The sequence below is a fragment of the Cupressus sempervirens genome, chromosome 4 (genome assembly GCF_028749045.1).
Source record: "Cupressus sempervirens isolate cs-2001-9-10 chromosome 4, ASM2874904v1, whole genome shotgun sequence".
NCBI classification, from domain to species: domain Eukaryota; kingdom Viridiplantae; phylum Streptophyta; class Pinopsida; order Cupressales; family Cupressaceae; genus Cupressus; species Cupressus sempervirens.
Window position 1 is genome coordinate 685,364,976 of NC_143121.1, and position 18,785 is coordinate 685,383,760.

Genomic DNA, 18,785 nt, shown 5'->3' on the forward strand with positions numbered 1-18,785 from the left:
GGTCTTAGGACCCCTAGGGACATTAAATTTGCTCCAATGGGTTGAAAGTGGTCATAGGGTATGCTATGACTCATTTTGACCCATTCCAAGACAAATTATGTTTCTAGGCTTTCTAGGACCCCTAGGGACATATTCAATTTATTCAAATGGGTTGAAAGGGCTTTCAACCCATTCCCAAGACAAGAATGTCCCTACGAATCCTACCCCTAGAGACATATTAAATTTTTTCTAATGAGTCAAAAGGGACCATAGGGTATCCTATGACCCATTTTGACCCATTCCATGAAAACATAGGTCCCTAGGGGTCCTAGTACCCATAGGACATATGTTGTCATGGAATTGGTCAAAAGGGGTCATATAGTATCCTATGATCCATTTTGATCCATTCTATTACAACATATATCCCTAGAGGTCCTAAGGCCCCTACGAACATATTAAATTTGTTCTAATGGATCAAAAGGGGTCATAGGCTATCCTATGACTCCTTTTGACCCATTCCATGAAAACATATGTCACTACAGGTCTTAGGACCCCTTAGGTCCAAAGGGGTCATAGGATACCCTATAACACCTTTCAACCCATTCAATGCAAACATAAGTCTATAGGGGTCCTAAGACCCCTAGGGACATATTATTTTTTCTTGAATGAGTCACAATGGGTCATAGGGTATCTTATGAGCCCTTTGACCCATTCCATGACAACACATGTCCATAGGGATCCTAGGATCCCTAGGGACATATAAAATTTGTTCAAGTTGATTGAAAGGGATCATGGGGTATCCTTTGTCACCTTTCAACCCATTCCATGATAACATATGTCCCTAGGGATCTTTGGACCCCTAGGTACATATTAAATTTGTTCAAATAGGTCGAAAGGGGTCATAGGGTTTCGACCCATTCCAAGACAACATATGTCCCTAGGAACCCTAGGGACATATTAAATTTTTTTGAATGGGTCAAAAGGGGTTATAGGATATTCTATGACCCCTTTGGACGAATTCCATGACAACAAATGTTCATAGGTGACCTATGACCCCTACAAATATAGTAAATTTGTTTGAATGGCTTGAAAGGGGCTATCGAATATCCTATGATCCCTTTCAACCCATTTCTTGACAACATATGACCCTTAGGGTCCTAGGACTTCTAGGGACATATTAAATTTGTTTGAATGGGTCAAAAAGGGTCATAGGGTATCTTGTGATCTTTTTGACCTACTCCAAGCCAACATATTTCCCTAGGGGTCCTAGGATCCCTAAAAACATATTAAACTTGTTCGAATTGTGAAAAGGGGGCCATATGCTGTCCTATGACCCCTCTTGACCCATTCTATGATAACATATGTCTGTAGAAATCCTAGGTCCTGGGACTTGTAGGAACATATTAAATTTGTTCGAATGGGTTGAATTGGATCATAGGGTATCATATGACCACTTTTGATCCATCTCTTGACAACATATATACCTAAGGGTCTTAAGACCCCTAGGGACATATATTTCTTTTTCAAATGTGTTAAAAGGGTTCATAGGGTGGGTGAATGCACCATGTTGTGGTTTCAAAAAGATGACACACAACTCAATTTTTCAAAATTCTAAAAGTGTGCATGCACTTGGGCTTGGTCTCCACAAGACTAAGCATGTATGCATTTTTAAAAACTTTTATATATGGGCTGCAAACCCAAGACCCATTCCATTTTCTCTTCTTTATTTTTTCTACTACCTTCTTTCCCCTCAATAGCATGCACATGATTTGTAGAAGTTGAATAATTTTCTTACTCTCCTCCTCAAAATGCCTCTTTGTCATCAAAGATCAAGATCATGATCATTAAGTATGTTTTCTACTATTGTTTTTGCATAGTTTTGTATTTTTTTTGCATTGTTTTGTATTTTTTAGTTTTGCTTCAAATTTGTTTATTTATTTAAAATGCAATTGGTTTCTTATCAGGAAGTGTGAATAGTCAACCACCAAATACCCAGCTTGATCAACAAAATTAAAATGAAAACCCTCCACAAGATCAAATCAAAACCCTCCACAAGAAAAGCAAGAACTTCTACAACCTCCATCGACTAAAAGAACTCCTCTTGGAACCTAGGATAGTATAATGAATTAAATAGAAAGAGGGAAAAAAGAATTAGAAGAAATCATTGGTAGGTTGAAATCTTGCAGGAATACTAATCCTACGAGAGCACAATAGGCATCCTCCCTTGAGTCCATTATGAACCATGTAGCTTCTTTTAGTAGTCAGTTAGATATTTGGTGTATTAAGAGAGAAGAAAAAAGAAGATATTATGTAAAAAAATTATCCTATAAAGATGTAAGGAAAAAGGACATAGTGAAAGGTAGCATATGTGCATTGTTTTAAAAGCATGGAAAACAAGACACTATTAAACATACAACTAAAAGGTTCCCCATCCATTGGTAATAACATGATGATATTAGAAATAACTTTTGGGATAAATGGTGGAGGGTCTTTGATGCCCCTCCATGCAATAATCATGAGGTTCCAATGTATTTCTTAAAAAAATTGTATTGTGAATTTATCCTTGGGAAGATCCCCAATTATTTTGACATGTTAGATTCTTAGTCTAGAGGTGGCAGGTTGTCATTTGAGAGGTCAGGGGCACGTCATGACCCTAGTGTAGTTAGGATGCCTATTTTTAGGCAGTAGGGTGAACATGTTATTATTCCTTCAATTGTGAAGGAACATGTAGAGACTAGTACTTTAAGGATTATCAATGCTTTCACATAGGTCCTCGTTCATTTCGCCTATCCATTAGTTGAGGAGGAGCCTTCTTTGCGCTATGGTCACATGTGCACATAATGTGGATGCTTATGCACATTTGGCAGTCATGTTGGAGACACTATGGATGATGGGTTAGTAACTGATGAGTTCCTGAGTGACACATTTGGCATTGGCATATAGGTAAATTACAAATATAATAAACTAATTTGATCACATTTCATATGTAGAGTGAATGACTAATTAATTAGCATGTCTTGACATTGTTCAAAATCCAAGATAAGAATGTTGATGGCCCCAGTATAGATTCCTAGGCCCCATTTTATGTCCTATCGACTAGTTGAGAGGTATGTATCAATTTAGTCATTTAAATTAATACATATATTTATTAATTAATCATATGAAGGATTGGAAATTTTTTTATCCTTGTGCATTAGTTCTCTACTAGACCATCGACATTCACAAGGGACTTTGAGCCTATGCATGATATGAGCTTCATAGAGGTACATTTGTTTCACATTAATTTAATTCATTTGATTATATTATATTCTATAAAAACATGTAAATTATATTATATGATTTGCAGTTGTTGACATCTAAAACTACTCCTCATCTTCACCAATCCATTGATCATGGAGTTGCTGTCGCGATGGCTAGTTCAGACTCATTGACTAAGGTATGAAAGAGTTTTCATAGTTTTAGTTGTTATTTATAATATTTAGTATTGAAATTTCAAATAGTATTTATAAGTATGATTGAGTGATTATATTGATTGAATTGTTGTTGGTCCTTGTTACTCCTAATCATCTGTGAGCCTTTGAGGTGGATGTACATAGTGACTATTTGATGGGGGTAAGAAAATAATTAATGTTGTGTGTACATATATTTGATTTCAATGTATAATAATTATTGATTCATATATACTTTTTTTAATCAACTCTAGTTCGAGAGGAGCCTAAACAAGATGACAAGTGAGCATGTGAGGAAACCCCATTATCCCCATCATCTCCCTCCATGCAATGATTGAAGATCTCTAGGGATTTTTTCCCTTCCCCTCATGGGAAGGAGAAGGTATAGGGATGGACACACATGTATAGGCATTACTAGACACATATCTTGGATTTTATGTTAGTGGACATATTTGACATACATTTGATGTATATATGACATTTTATATTTGATGTATCACATATATTTGATGCATGACATTATTAGACTTACAACTTTGATGCATTAGTTTGTTCATGTATGACATCATTGGTTATCATAATATATATCTCATCTTTCTTTTTTACATTTTAAGTATTGCATTTATTTCATTTTAATGTAATTTGCATCCAAAATAAGGGTTGGAATCATAATAATAAGCTTTGATAGTATCTTTTGACATGTGAATAAGGCTATGATATTAATTTGTATTTAAATTGTATAAGTTATGGGTAGCTTATTTGGAGTTTTTTTTGTGATGAGAACAATGTAACTTGAATTCTTTTTACTGTTATACAATTAACATTGAAGTGTGAATCTTGAGTTGGCTGCATTATGTAAATCTCTAAGCTTGAATCTTATTGTCGTCATAAAAATTTGAAGAGCTTATATTATATTCTTTATCTTAAAAACACGAGAAGAATTGAAATACAATTTTAAATTTATTCATGGAATTTGATATCAATGTTGCTTTCTTATCCATCTCTTTGAGAGCTTCATTCATGGAAACACATTATATATGCTCTTCTTATGATTCCAATAGCTATAGTTGTTACATTTTTTCTTGGATATCTTTTGTCTGTCATTATCCTAGTGCAAGGCACCTAACAACTCTTGTTTTGGCTTTGTTTGTGTCGTTGTTTCTTTGAGGCTTGTTGTGACTCTAGCCAAGTTAGGGTGGTGTGTTAGTGTGCTTATATCAAGTTGGTTTGGCTAAGCATTTTTTAGGTATGTACAAGCAAATAAACACTAGGAGGGACACTAGTCAGTCAAAGTTCATACAATTATGTTTTGTAGGAGGACCTATTAGGCAATTTTTCCCCGCCCCCATTTTCTTAATGCCATCATCAAAATCTGATTAGAGATACCTTTAATGGCATCAATATTACTCAGACGGTCAAAATTTGCTAAACCCTAGCTTTTTGTGCCATATTTTGATCATATGTTAATTATTATATTTTTATCAAGAGTCACATTCTTACGATTGAGGGTTTCATCATCTAGTCATAAGTCTTCATTGTTGTCTCTCTTGATCAAACAAAGTAAGGTTGGCAGGGCATCGTAAAGATAAATGATAAGCCTCCTGATCTTACAAAATCTAGTTGATCATGTCATCATAGGTGTAGATGGCAAGTGGTCTTGATCTTACGATATACTAATGGTTGTAGCATCATGAATGAAAGTTTCAAGGTTCACAATCTCACAATATCCCTATTGTCGTGACATCATAAGGGGCTTCATGGCAAATGGAAAGATGGTGTTACAATATAACGACATGCTATCTACCGTAAGATTGTAAAGGCTCCAGAGAGGTTCCACATCCATGTGAAAAGACAAGTGTTGTTGTAGCATTGTGAGGTCATAGGGTTGTGAGGAAAAAAATGTGTTGAGGTTATAAAAGGGGTATGATCTTAGATTGAAGGAGGATTGCATGATCGTGAAGGTGATTTTTGGGGCTTCCAAAATTACAATAGTCAGTGATCATAATATTGTAGGGTCAGATGAAGGAGACTTTCAAAGCCATGAGGGGAAAGTGATTATAAGATCGTAAACTAAGAAATGTATTAGAAGGGTTAACAGGGTGGCATGTTCTAATTTGTTAGAGGTGTTGACAATGCTTAGAGGGATTTTAGTTTTGTTGTGACCATCAGATCAAAAGTAGATCAATGGTTGTCACTTGCCCACTTTATGGAAATGCATGAATTTTAGATAAAGTGAGAAAATGACACAATGACGCATGGAAATGGTGTGACCAAATTTAGTATGTAGGCTGTACAATGGAGGATGAGTTAGAGCATTGAAAGGTTGGTGATGCCTACTTGGTTGAGGATGTTGAAGATGCCAAGAGTTTTCTAGTTTTACAGCTATCGTCAGATCTCAATAGATCAATGTTTGGCATATCCCCACATTTTGAAAATGCTTGATGTTTAGCCATTGCAGGAATATGAGCTTTTGACACATGTCATGGTGGGCCAAGTGTAGGGGAAAGCAATGAAGTCTTTCAATGATATGACAAATTGCCTTTCATATGATCGTAAGGGTAAGTGGTTAAGGCTTCCAAGGCTACAACAATGAAGGAAACTGCCAACATATGATCAGGAGTCAGAAGTAGTGGTTAAAGGGAAGTTGTCGATGTCACAAAAAGGTTAGTTGGCTATAATCATAAGATCATAAGGTAGGAGGAAGGAAGGCCTGATATCATGATAAACTATGATCATAACATGATAGGAGCTAAAATGCAAACTAGTGATGCTATGAAAAGCTATTGTCATAAGATCGAAGAAAGCTTAAAAGGGAACCCTTGACCATGTGATAAACTAACAATCATAAGATCATAAAGGCCAATTTTGTTGTTGATGATGATACAAAGGGTTTTGACTTCAAAGGTGATCATAAGATCGTAGGACCGTAGGTTGACACAAAAAGAATTTTTTCTTGTCCAAGCTAGAAATAATAAGGGGTCTTCAACCAATAAAATCATAGGAAAGGTATAGAGTAGGAGTTGAATTCAGCTGACATGATGACATAGCTGATTTGGCATATTGAAACACTATCAAGGTGGTCCTTTAATGGCAAACTAATTTCTTGATCGTCTACAACTACTTTTTGATGATCTCCATGCCTATTTGATGCAAAGGACATTCTATCACCTTAAGTCATCTATTCACTCAACTATGTAGCTATGGCCATTGTTTCTATCTCTTTAGGGCTCAGATTTGTGTGTAGGATTAGATTTTTTGCATATGGACATGCATTTCATCAAATCTTCTTTGGATCAATAATGATTGTTCTCTATAAAAATTTAATGGCAATAGTTGGTTTTGGCTTCCAGTAGAAGTTTTCTTAGTTATGTTTGAATTATAAAAGAAAGTTTTGTAACCCTTTCAAGGGTTAGCCTTTTTTCTTTAATTCTATAGTAGTTGTATCATGTGCTCCGCTATTGTAATTTCCTTTTTCCTACGAATGAATATATATTTATGTTGAATCTCATTCTCCCATTAATATAAGTGTAAACCATTTTTTCCTTTGTTAGTGTATTGTTTCCATTCTTCAATTTGCATGATAGTATCTGTTTGGCCTTGAATGATATAGAGTGAAGTTCCTTCCTTGTAGCATCTCATTTGGCTCCTAATCTACATGTGATTGTTGAATTAAAGAAAAGGTTGAATCAATTTATTTTGAGATTTTATTGATGAATAGTGCGTTGTTAGGCAGAGATAAGGATGAACAAACTATTTTGGTGTATCACCTCCTTTATATTAGATTAGGTTGTTTGATTTTCATGCATCTCCTTCTCCCTTTTCCTCCCAAGAGTAGTTAGGTGCACCTTGATGGTAAGGTAGTTGACCTTCTCTGGAGATTCAATTTCATTGTTCAAGTCCCAGAACTTGGATATTATTTCCATGTTTCATAAGGTTTCCTTTAGGTAAAAACTTTAGGAAAGGGTGTAAACTTTTGTGACAATAGGACCCTTCAAACCTTGCTTCTCATGAGGAGGGAAAATTGAAAAATTGGGCAAACAATTATATAGTTCCATTATTCTTCCACTAGGAAAGGGAGTATTTATAGGAGAAGAAGGGATCAAGCAACTCATGAGAGGTAAACTCAGTGGAGAGATTTTTGGAATATAATTCATGATGCATGGAACATAATTTATCTACAATTGGAATGGAGTTGGGACAATATTGTATGATATCAGTGAGGTTTCATTCACTATTGGAGGGGAAATTGGAAAAGTGGATGGGCATGGAGGGAAAGTCATGTATTTTACTATAAGAGGAATAAATTATTGTGCCCATGAATTCAAATTGGTAGTCATGGCTTTCTACAATAGTTGTGCCTCCAATATTCCTCAAAATATATCTTTGTAAGGGCAATGCTAGAATAAGAAATCTGATTTTGAAAGTTGTGGCAGGGAAAAATGTTTCTAAGTGGCCACTTGGAGCTAACAGAATAGACAATTTGATCCCGCGATGAATGGTTAGAGAGATTCACTAGTTAGTGACTTTGTATTGGCCAATAGTATAGGTTTTAGCATCACTCGACATGGAGCTGCAAAATCAAAATAGAATCCAATCTCCAAAAGTGAAAGAGGTTAATGTAGGTGTCAACACAACAATCCTATAGCACCTATAATTGCATCCATACCTTGCACAAGCCCTAAGCTATGCCCCATCAAAGATCATTTCCCTATGGCATTTAGTGACTCTTAAGGTCAATTCCTTTTAGCATGCTCAAGAAAATTCAAGTGGTCAATAGGATAAGACGAGCTTGGGCCTAGGGTTTGACGAGCCACTCAAAGCTAATAGAATAGATAGTTCGATCCCACAACGAACGGTTAGAGAGATTCACCAGTTGGCAACTTTGTATTGGCCAACACTACAAGTTTCAGCATCACACGAGATGGGGCCACAAAATCAAAATGGAATCCAATATCAAAAAAAGTGAGAGAGATTATTGTAGGTGTTAGAAACATAATCCTATAGAACCTAAAATTGCATCCATACCTTGCACAAGCTCTAAGATATGCCCCATCAAAGATAATTGTCCTATGGAATTTAGTGACTCTTAGGGTCAATTTCATTTGGTGTTCTTGAGAATGTTTGAGTGATCAACAAGATGAGATGATCTTGGGACTGGGGTTTACCCAGCCACCCGAAGCTAACAAAATAGATAGTTTGATCCCACGATGAATGGTTAGAGAGATTCACCAGTTGGTGACTTTGTACTGGCCAACACTACAAGTTTTAGCATCACCCAAGATGGGGCCGCCGCAAAATCAAAATAGAATCCAATCTTCAAAAAATGAAAGAGGTTATTGTAGTTTTAAGAAACATGATATTGTAGCACCTGGAATTGCATCCATACCTTGCACTAGCTCCGAGATATGCCCTATCAAAGATTGCTTCCCTGTAGCATTTAGTGACTCTTAGGGTCAATTCCATTTGATGTGCTTTGTCAAAACTGGTGCCATGTCCAGACATATCGACGACAATATACTACAAGTATTAACACGAATTTCACCAATATATGTCAGCAAGGATGGATACTTTACATTCTGAACTCAACGGCATGGTGTGCCTATCAAAGCTTTTAAGAAAATAATTTCTTATAAAGTGAAACATAAAATCTGATTCCTTGTTATCGCTGCAAGTATGGTACCATATAAAATCTGATTCCTTCTTGTCACTGCAAGTTTGATATTGTGCTTAGCCTGCTTCATTTAGCATCACCAATAATCTCCACAAGAACACCGTCCATGACTGAAATGATGGAATCTAATCGCATCTCTTACGACATTTTTTTTGCAACTATCTTGCAGATAAATTTGGTTGCATTGTGGTACTCAACACATGCTCAAAGATTCTGTACAACTCTAACAGTCGGTCAAAGAGGGATGTGTTTAACAACCCAAATGCAATTGCCACCTTCTCACCATGATGATTGAGGAATAATTCTTTTTCAATATCATTCAATGCAAGTCTTGTTTTTGTAGCATACCGTGCTGCCTTCATCGCACAAGAAAGTTACTCTAGCATTGCATAGATCTCCTGTGTTTGTGGATGTGATCTGTCCCCAGCATAAAAAGCATGCACTCTTTTATGGACTTCAATCCAACTGCGTCTACGTGCCTTTCTTATTGCTTTATCTTTCATCAATCTCCTTACCTATTGAGAATCCCCTCACCTGCCCACTTCTGTGTAGATGTCTGACAGAAGAACATAAGATGCAGTATCCTTAGGGTTCAGCTCGAAAAGGACATTGCTGAAATAGAATCTCACCTCCTATTCGTAGGTGATCTACAAGCTCTAAGTAAACAAATCCACACGACAATAGCAGGTTTCATTGGCATTTTGATGATAAAGATAAAAGCTTCCTCAAGATAGCCAGCACGAGCAAGAATGTCAACCACACATACATAACGCTCCAGTTTATGTGTAATGCAATACAAGTCCCTCATGGAGCTCAAGCATTTACAACCTTCATCGACTAAACCTGCATGGCTGCATGGAAATGAGAGACACACAAAGCTTACTTGGTCTGGATCTGCTCAAGAGTGCTTCACTAGCTCAAACAGTTTAAGGGCATCCTCCCCATAGCCATGCATTGCATACCCTGCTATAATTGCAGTTCATAGGACCACGTCTCCTTCAGGCATTTTGTCAAACTGCCTCCGTGCCTTGTGTATACTTCCACTTTTTGGATACATGTCTATCAGGACACTGACAACCACAGCATTTGATGAAAGTCCACTTTCAATTATCCTTCGACGGATGTCTATACCCTTCTCCAAGCTTCCCGTTCTGCGACACGCTGAAAGGATAATGATAAAGGTTGTGAAGTTTGGTTTTACATCTTCCAGTTGCATTTCCTGAGGGGTTTGCAAGGCCTTTTCAACAAGCCCAAACAAGGCCATTTCGTGCATACCCTGCAATCATTGTAGTCTATAACACCAATACCAAATTTCGTTGAGGTGTTTTCTGAAAAAGCTTCCTCGAGAAAACCATTTTGTGCATATCATGGTATCATCACGGTCAATGACACCCCACTTTTTTCCGACATTTAGCTAAAGAGTTTCCGTGCCTTAGGTATACTTCCACAATTTCCGTACATGTCTATGGAACACTTCCAACTACAACATCTGACGAAAATGCACTTTCAATTATACTTTGATGGATTTCGTACACCCTTCTAAATCTCTCAATTTGGCACAGGCAGACTGCTGGTAAAGATTGAAGAGCTTGGCTTTACACCCAATCATTGCATTTGTTTAAAGGTCTTCAGAGATTTTTCAACAAGCCCATTTTGTCTTTGAGGCATATTGTCAAATAGTTCATATGCCTTTCATATGGTTCCAAATTTTGCATACATGTCTATCACGGCATACACAACTACAAAGTCTGTCGAAAGTCCGCCTAAAGCCCCCATTTGGGTATAGGCTGGGAAGATGCTGATAAGGGCTGTGTAATTGGGCATTACACCTAATCGCATTTGCTTTAAAGTCTCCAAGATCTGTTCAAAAAAACCAATTTTTGTGTGAATCCTACGATCATTGAAGTCCACGAGACGACATCTCGTTGAGACTTTTTGTCAAACAGTATCTGAGCCTTCTGAATGCTTCAACAGTTTGAATTCATATCCATAAAGGCACTGGTAATCAGAAAAATTAACGAAAATCCACTTTCCAGTGTACATCGATGGATTTCCATACCCAGTTTGTGATGCAGGAGCATCCAGAGGTATAAGGGCAATACTGTGTCACCTAAAAAAATGTACTTAGACTTAGTTTCTATTTCATGTGTTTTCATTTTTTGACACCCATTTGGGTCAAATAAAGGTTCCAATTCTCACAGTTCCATTATCAGTGTGCTAGAAACTCCCGAAAAAATAAGAGCATGTAATTGGGCCATCATTTTGGTAAACTAGAAGGTGTGAATTGGCCAAATGAATATAATTGTGATTTAGAACATTCCAGAAAAAGAATCAGGTCAAAAGGCCCCACGGTTTGAAAGTTATTGCAATTTTTTGAATTTTGGAGACTTCCTAAGAATGCTTCAAAGTCAATTTAGGGGCATTAAATGACTTTGAAAAGAGCCAAAAAATGGGGGACGAGTGAAGCTGGTCCATAAGGCTATAGAGCACTTCGAGAGCTTTCTGGAAATATAAACGGTTTGTCAATCAGAGTTACGGTTCAAAAGTTATGCATCCCAAAAGTTCGGTTACCATTTCTAGATTCCTCTAGATTTGCGCCGACTTCTAACGCAGCTTCTGGAGCCTTCTATTTGGTCGGTGGATGCCTACTAGCACCTTCTAAAATGTATTCCTAGTCCTTAACCCTCCGGAGTCTATTTAAGGAGATTTCTGGCATTGTAAAAGACAGTTCAGAGTGGAGTTTGATAGGAAGTACTGATAGGAGAAATTATCTCCACATTTATGCTATTGTAAGCCCTTAGGGCATGTTTTGAAGTTTATTTCCTCTGTACTGAATGTACTAGCTTATTTTTCAGTTAATACAATTTCCCTTCTTCTATTGTGTCCATTCTATTCTTAGATTGTGTCCCCATCAGTTCGACACCTCCCAGTTCAGAATGTGCTGGGATGATGCTGACAAATGTTGTGGAGTTTGTTTCACACTTGCTAGCCAAGGCTTTCTCAGCAATCACATTTTGTGCGCATATCCCGCAATTATTGGTGTCCATAAAATTACATTAGGACGAGACATTTCAAATATGTATAACCTCATCGAAAGCACCATTTTGTGCATGTCATGGTATCATCGTATTCCATGAAACCGTGACTTGTTCAGGCATTTTGTCAAACAGTTCACGTGTTTTCTATATCCATCCACATTTTACATACAAATCTATGGCAACATCTAGAGCTATAAAATCTGAAAGAATCTATCTATTATTCTTTGGTGGATTTCCTTACCCTCTCGACAGAATGTTTCGAGGTGGAGATGCTCTGCGGATGGCATTGCGTGACTGTAATGCTACCCTCTTTTCACTGAGAAAAACTGTTTTTCGATTCCTTTGGGTTACAAGCGTCCATCCGTTCTGAGTTTTATAAATCTATAATTATACCCTTGATTGTGTAAGTTAAAATTAAAATGATTAATATTTAGCATAAATTGAATTTTATTTTATATTTCATATTTTTCTTCTATTCGTTTTTTAAATTATTTTCTAGTCAAATCAATTAATAGACATCAAAATTACAATATTAATTAGTGTAGAATTCTCTTTTTTTTGGAAATTTCAATTGGTCAATAGGTTTGCTTAAATTAGTTGATTTTCCAGTGCATGCAAGAAATGCATCTGTAAATTAGGATTAAATTATAGGTCCATCAATAAACAAGAGTTCTATCAGAGCAAGAGTCCCTCCTTATTGGAATGAGGAGGATGTAATATATTATTAGATGGGATGTGACAATAAATGCGGTTTTTAAACAATAAAAATGAAATATTGATTAAATGGGTCAACCATAAGAACTCGCTATAAATATCACCTTTATTTTTTTCTAATAAATTAAAACATGCACTATATATTTTTAGTATAATTTTGTTAGATTGTTTTACATAAACTAAATTATATGTTGGTAATCTAAATTAGCATTAAAAATGAAAAAGGTTAGAAAAGTTACTAATTTTATATTTACACTAGAACAATTATTTACATTTTTTAAATAATAATATATGTGGGCTAATTGAATGCCTCAATCATAAGAACCAATTGATTATAAATCTAACATTTACTTTCATTTTCCCTATTTGATTAAATATGAACTTTCAATATAATTTTGTTAATTTGTTTTAACATTTGTTCTTTGATAAAATATAACCTTTTAATCTTCAAAAAGTAAATTATCCTTAATTAACATATGATGTGATTGACATATAATGTGATAGCCTAGAAAGATGAGGTATGTAAACAACTCAAATTTTAAAATTTTAGAATTATTAAAATAGACTACTGGGAATATTAGTCTCATGACTAGGTAAGGAAGTAACTAATGAATTTGCTTATACATTATTTTTAACTTTTTCATTTATCCTCCCCTCAGTTATCATAATTTTCAGAAACTTACTTTGCAAATTTATTACACCTTAAATAGTTACCCCTAACATTCTTATATATCTACTAAATTGACAATTGATACATTAATTTTCTAGTTCTATTTTTTGATAACTAGTGTGAATATATGTTTTTCCACAATTACGCTAAATTTCACTCTTTATACAACACATGTTCACCTGATGACTTTTTTTATATTGTTAATTCATCACTTTAATAAACTCTTATTTAAAAAAATAAAAAAATAAAATCTTGAAACTTAACTTATTGAATGTACTTTATATTGTTAATTACTTTCTTTTTAATTTTTTTAATATTTTAAAATTCTAAAAATTTATTTTTATTTTAAAATTTTATTGATTACTCTTTATTTAACATTGAAATATTTAATTTATATTTTAAATGTTATTAATTATTCTTTCTTTTAAAAATTATTACAATTTCTAACTTTTAAATATTTATTTTAAATTTCTATAAAAATTTTAACCTCTCCAATGATAGGCTCATAATTTACTGATGGTTATAGCCTCTTTCCTACTTTTAAACTTCTATGATTACTTTTCATTTTTAAACTTATTAAAATTTCAAGTTTTGAAACTTGTCACAATTTAAATGGACATCTTATTGATTCACGTCATTTTAAAATTCTTCTATAACTTGACTTTTGTAGAGTCATGTGTAGCTCCCATCATGACCATAAAACAAAATGCAGCGTGCGAAATAAAATTAAGATTCTCGCCTATTTATCAATCCACTCCATGAAAAAACATTCCAAAGGTCATTCATCAACAAAACAAACATAATTATTAAGGACAATATTACTTAGTTGTTTGGAAGACTAAATAAGGTTACTCTGTAAGCAAGCGTACACATGATTTAAACTTTACAATAATTCAGAAGCTACGTGATTTATAGGCTTGAATGAAAATGTACACACATAGAATAGTACTAAGATCCACAAGTGCCAATCCATGCTTCTTCAACCCAAAGAAAATGGCCAGTACAAGATATTTATGAAAAGATGTACAACATAGATCAATAATAATGCCTACCCTTAAAGCTTATTTCTAAAACCCTCTCTCAACCCAAACCAGCCATGAAGCCAAGCACGTCAAAGGATAAAGCACAGTTCATGTCAGACCAAATAGGCAACCACTAGATTTCACCAGGGTTTTTTCAAGTTTTGGTAGTAACTTGAATTTTGATTGAAAAAAATATATCTATAATGCCCAAAACCAGAGGAATTGAAACAACTATCAACAAAGTTCTTTACCTATTTCTGGGGCACAACTTTAATTTCAATTGGCTATTGCCCTTTTAACTCCTCTTCATGATTTCCCCCTTTCTCCTTTGTGTTACTCCTTCCATTATGAATGCTTAAAAAGAGAAATTTATAGCTCCATTTTGAAGTAGTAGTAAAATTCGAAGAAATTGTGTGTTAAGCTAAACCACATTGCTGCTAAAGAATGATAGGTGACGAAGCATTAACGCATAGACAGAATGGGAATACAGAGTTTAGTATATCTCAGAGATGTGATTTTGGAGGCATCACGGACTAGACTCCCACCTAACAACAATTATCAGAGCAGAGGTCAATGAATAGGAAGAGCTTGTTGCAGCTGAAATATAGAGGACTATGTTTCTAGAAATATGCATAGAGATTTTATTTTTGGTATTTTTCAATTGAAAAAAGAATAATAACCCTACGAAAATTAAGGCTAGCCAATTAGAAATAACAATTAAAAGTTAAAAATTAATTTAAAAATAAAATACTTTCTAAACTTTAGTTGTTGAACAAATGTTGGTATGAAAATTAATTGTTGTAGACAACTGAAAACATTAGTTCTAGGCAGGGACTAACAATATAAGGAGTTTGAATATTTGCATCGCAAAAGAAATTTCTTTCAAGGAGAGCTAGTTATGGTACCATCTATACAATGATATACACTAACAAGGTGCCTACAAAAGTCAAATCCTAAGAAAAATAATATATGTCAATGCCTATCAAATTGAATTGCCTTAAGATTTGTACATTAGTCACATCTTTAATGTTGCTGACATATAATCATATTTAGTTAGAAATTGTGATAGGAAGATAGACAATGAGTAGATAGAGAAAAATAATGACTACTTGGCCAAACTCCTCCCAAGGAAGAAAATAGAGCAGATTGAATGAATTTTGGATACCAAATTGGTGAAGTTACTTGATCTAGCTCTTAGAAACTATATTTTATTAAGTGGAAAGGAAACTCTTGGCTTTCATAATTAGAATTACTCAAGTGCAACCAAGCTATTTCAACTCTTGAATCAAAGTGTTCAATTAGGAAATGATTTGTTCTAGTTATTCAAAGTAAAAGTAAAGATATGATGTCAACTGAGGGTAAGTGCACAAAGTTGTGGTGCCAAAAGGGGGTATAAGTGGACACCTTTTTCCTGAAATCTACAGATTTTGAACTTCAACAAGAATTTGAAGATAGTTACGCTCAAAATTTTAAGATATGAAAAAAACAAAAGTCATAGTCCTTTGAATCTAGTTTCTAAACTACTAATTTTTTTTCAAAATGGTTTAGTTTTAGGTCCTCAAAAAAGGGGGCCACAAAAAGTGGTACTGTTTATTCCAAAAAAACATAACACAGTACAAAGTGTGTCCCCCCTAAAATTTTAACTTTTTTTTTGAAATTCTTTAATCACTCTGGTCAAAAGTTACTTAACACTATGTAGTTTATCCCAAATTTTTCGGGTAATTTTATAATGTGTATTTTTTTTAATGAATTTTTTGACTAAACACATCCCAAAAACGTGAAATATCTGTGTGCTCCCCCTAGAAATAATTGAAAACTAATCTAAAATCAAAATTTTTTTTTCAAAGTGTGTAGAATGGAGTCTAGTTTCTAAAAAACTAAGTTGTTGCAAAATTTGATGAACGAGCTAAAATCTATAGCCCAATTAGTACATGGTGGTTTTCGATAAAAAATGAACATACATTGAAAAGAAATTATAGATGAAAGGTTTGAAATAGTTCAAATTAAAAATAAATTATATGGTTAGATAGCTAACATAGAGACCTATAATGCTATGTAACCTGATCTTATCGATACCCAACCACGAGAAATCTTGAAGGGGAGCACACAAGAAAAAACAATCATTTTTGGTATGTTTGCTGGAAAACACGTCTTAGACCTGTTGATAAACTCCAAACCTTTGGGTTGGATCTCCAAGGCAAAACCAAGCCTTAGGCTTGGGTTTAAATAAGCTTTCAATAGCCCATGCACCCTATAGTGCGCACACGCTATAGTGCTCACGCGCTATCTAAAACATAATTTCTCAGTAGCGCATGCGCGCTATAGTGTGCACGCACTATTAAGACCTAAATTGCATAAGAGAACTAGGTGGGGGGGGGGGGGTAAGGGAATGGCCATGTATGTGAGAGAGAGAGAGATAGAGAGAAAGTAGGGGATGGGAGAGGGGAGAGAGAAAGTGAGAAAGAGTAGGGGTGGCAAAGAGAGTATAGGATGGGAGAGAGAGTAGGGGTGGCAGAGAGAGAGGAAGTGTGAGAGAGAGTAGGGGTGGAAAAGAGAGAGTTCGGGATGGGGGAAAGAGATTGAAAGTAGGGGATAGGAGAGAGAGGAAGTGTGAGAGAGAATACAGGTTGGGAGAGAGATTAAGAGTAGGGGATGGGGGGAGAGAGAGTAGGCGATGGGAGACGAAGTGGGAGAGGAAGAGTGAGAGAGAGGAGGATGGGAGTGCATGTGTGTGAAAGAGAGAGAGTGTGGAATGGGAGAGGGGGAAGACAAAGTAGCTTGAGAGAGAGTAGGGGATGGAAGAGAGAGTAGGCAATGGGAGAGGGAATGGGAGAGGGAGAGAAAGGGGGGATAGAAATGTTTGTAAGAGAGAAAGAGAGAGAGAGTAGGGGATAGGAGAGAGTGTGAAAATGTAAGAGAGAGTAGAGAGAGTAGAGAGAGAGAGAGAGAGTAGGCAGTGGGAGAGGGAGTGGGAGAGGGAGAGCGAGTGAGAGAAAAAGTAGGGGATGGAAGAGGAGAGAGGGGGGATGGGTGTGTGTGTTTGTGAAAGAGAGAGAGAGAGAGAGTAGAGAATGAGAGAAGGGAGAGAGAGATAGAGAGAGTAGGCAATGGCAGAGGGATGGGAGAGGGAGGGAGAGATTCAGAGAGAGAGAGAGATAGTAGGTGGTGGGAGAGGGAGTGGGAGGGAGAGAGAGGTGGAATGGAAGGGTTTAAGAGAGATAGAGTAGGGGACAGGAGAGAGTAGGTAGTGGGACAGGGACTATGAGAGAGAGAGGGGGGAATGGGAATGTGTATTTATTTATAAGAGAGATAGAGTAAGGGATGGGAGAGAGTGTGAGAGTTTGAGAGAAAATAGGAGGTGGCAAAGAGAGCTTGTACGGGATGGGGGACGAGAGCGAGAGAGAGAGAGAGAGAGAGAGAGAGAGAGAGAGAGAGTAGGGGATGGGAGAGAGTGAGAGACAGAGAGTAGGGGATGGAAGAGAGATAGTGAGAGTAGGGGATTGGAGAGATAAAGTAGAGAGGGAGAGAGAGTACTTGAGAGAGAGAGATAGTAGGCGATGCAAGAGGGAGTGGGAGAGGGAGAGAGAGGGGATGGGAGTGTGTGACAAATCTAGAGAGTAGGGAATGGGAGAGGAGAGAGAGAGGGAGGATGGGAGTGTGCATGTCAGAGAGACAGAGTAGGGGATGGGAGAGAGTGTGAGAGTGTGAGCGATAGTAGGTGGTGGCAAAGAGAGCTCGTACAGGATGGGAGAGAGAGAGTGAGATTACAAGATGGGAGAGCATGAGAGAGAGTAGGGGATGGGAGAGAAAGAGTGATAGTAAGGGATGGGAGAGAGAGAGAGAGAGAGAGAGAGTAGAGAGGAAGAAAGAGAACTTGAGAGAGAGAGATAGTAGGCGGTAGGAGAGGGAGTGGGAGAGGGAGAGGGAGAGGGATTGGGGGGATGGGAGTGTATGTGACAAATGTAGAGAGTAGGGGATGGGAGAGAAGAAGAGTGGGGGGATAAGAGTGTGTGTATCTCTGAAAGAGAGAGAGTAGGGGATGGGAGAGAGTGTAAGAGTGTGAGAGTAGGGGGTGGTAGAGAGAGAGTACGATGATGGGGGAGAGAAAGTAGGCGGTGGGAGAGGGAAAGAGAGAGCAGGGATGGGAGTGTGTGTGAGAGAGAGAGAGACAGAGTAGGGGATGGGAGAGAGTGTGAGTGTGAGAGAGTAGGGGATGGGAGAGGAGAGAGAGAGCAGGGGATG

At 36.5% G+C, this 18,785-nt stretch overlaps 1 pseudogene; it reads right to left on the reverse strand.

Moving 5' to 3' along the window:
- Nucleotides 1-14,404: 14,404 nt before the first annotated feature.
- Nucleotides 14,405-14,889, reverse strand: LOC149563114 (uncharacterized; annotated as a pseudogene).
- Between the last annotated feature and the right edge of the window lie 3,896 nt (nt 14,890-18,785).